Source organism: Lagopus leucura, unplaced genomic scaffold (genome assembly GCF_019238085.1).
Source record: "Lagopus leucura isolate 7727_CA_CO unplaced genomic scaffold, USGS_WTPT01 Super-Scaffold_100159, whole genome shotgun sequence".
Taxonomy (NCBI): Eukaryota; Metazoa; Chordata; class Aves; order Galliformes; family Phasianidae; genus Lagopus; species Lagopus leucura.
In genome coordinates, this window is record NW_024962335.1 from 27,291,508 (window position 1) to 27,293,669 (window position 2,162).

Sequence of the window (2,162 nt, forward strand, 5' to 3'; positions counted from 1 at the left end):
TTGGCTCAAGAGAAGCAGCCCCACGCTGACTCCTAACAGCCCCAGAACTGCAGAGTTTGTCTCTGCTCCCCCACCCAAGTCTACCCTCTCCAGCAAAGCAGCAACATCCAAGTTCTGTGTTCAAGCTGCTCTCTCCTCTTTCAAAGAAAACTTACAAAAGCAGCTGCAAGCCCAGGAAGACAGCCAAGTTTGTTTGCCCTTGAAAGCAGGTGGTCATACGAGGCGAAAGACAAAAGGAACCGAAAACTCCTAAGGAAAAAAATATTCACTGCCCTCTAAGCATTATTTGGAAACTCCAGAAGCTAGGCAACAAAATGCTGTTTTCACAATCCCTATGTGAAGATTTGGTGGTTTGTTTTGTTTTTCTCCTTAGTTCACCACAAATAAAGAAATTACTAATGCAAGAACACACATATCGTCAAGGAAAAAACACCATATTGATGAGTTGAGGTTCACTCTCGTTAACATAATGTTTTAAAGAGACAAGTAGTTCCTTTACACAGTGCCGGAAATCCCCTTAGAATTAGAGTTACAGCCTCTATAAACCCAGGGTTAGCAAAGAAGGTAAAGGTCCGTATTTAAATAAGTTTCACAAAGGCAGACCTGAGATTATGAATGATCTCATACATACACACATATGTATATGTATCCATCTGGCCCAATTGCAATAATGTCCACAGGTGACTTTTACAAGTCAGCCAAAGGGCATTTCTACAGAATAAAACTTTCACGAAATAGAGGAGACAAGGACCAGCTACTTGGAGAGCAGGCCTTACTGAGATCTCCCCAAAGGTGGTGAAAAAGGAGACGGAGAAGCCTGCTTAGCCACCTCTTTCACATGAGAATTTCAAATGATGGCAGTATTGCAGCTGGCAGCATTTCATTGCGTGCTATGAAACCTCTGAAAACTACAACATAAATGACACAGCAGAGAGTAAAGTATGCTCTAGTTCACAGCATGCTGTTCAATGGCCAGAGTGCAATGAATCCCGCTCTCCCTTGCCTGCTTCCCTCTTTCTGGAGAGCACTTTGGCATCCACCAGTAACCTCAAGTTTCTTTCAGCAGGGCTGTACGCTGTCTTTACATCCCCTCATTTGTACTGATGGCAGAGGTAACCATGACCCAGGTGCAACACCTTGCACTTGGATTTGTTGAAACTCATGAGGATCTCCTGGGCCTACTGCTCAACCCTGTCTAGGTCTCTCTGGATGGCATCCCATCCCTTGGCATGTCAACTGTTTGGTGTTATCCACAAACATGAAGAGGGTGCACTCAATCCCCCTGTCCATGTCACTGTTGATGTTAAAGGGCACTTTAACCTCTTGGTACTCACTCATGAGGGACAACACTCATCACTGATCTCCATCCAGTCATTGAGCCACTGACCATTAGTCGCTAAATGTGATCTCGTAATTAGTTCCTTGTCCATCAAACAGTCCACCCATCAAATCCGTATCTTTCCAATTTAGAGAGAAGGAGGTCTTCTTTAGACTTGGCCAGGTAATAAATCTCTTTGAAGCTTTCAATGCTTAATGCATCTTATGCTCTTCAGCCACATATAAACTTCACGCATTCATAACACGTGTTGAACTTCTGTTCTATCTAGATGTAGGAGGAAACTGTCCAAACAGAAGATGTTCTAAATCTTTTACAAAATACGGTAATGAACCGTGACCGATAATTTAAGATGAAATTTCTCCTGCCCCTAAACGCAGTTACCTGGACTCTACTTTTAATTACTTGGCAGTAATATTAACTGCCCATATTTGAGGTGTCAGTGCTTATGACAGTTTTATTGGGGCATTAAATGAAAAAGTGAGCAGTGACAATGGCTTTGCTTTCTGCTCAAAGGAAAAACTAAGGTGAAAAATCCTGGATACTGCTAAATTCACAACTGAAATTCACAGGAGATGTGGATGCTAGGCACCTCCCACAAAAATGTGCAATATGTTAAAAATTGCATATCACTTAAGAAATTAATAATTAACACTCTTTAACATAGGCCAATTACCCACCTGCTTAAAGTCAACATGTGCTTCTGAGAAGTCAATATTTTTCCCATATTCATTCTGCATTCAGTTCCTTTTCAGCTACAACCTTACTATCCCAGATGCTCCTGATGCTCCTCAATCTCAATGCCAGTCCCTGTTGCACACTCTTT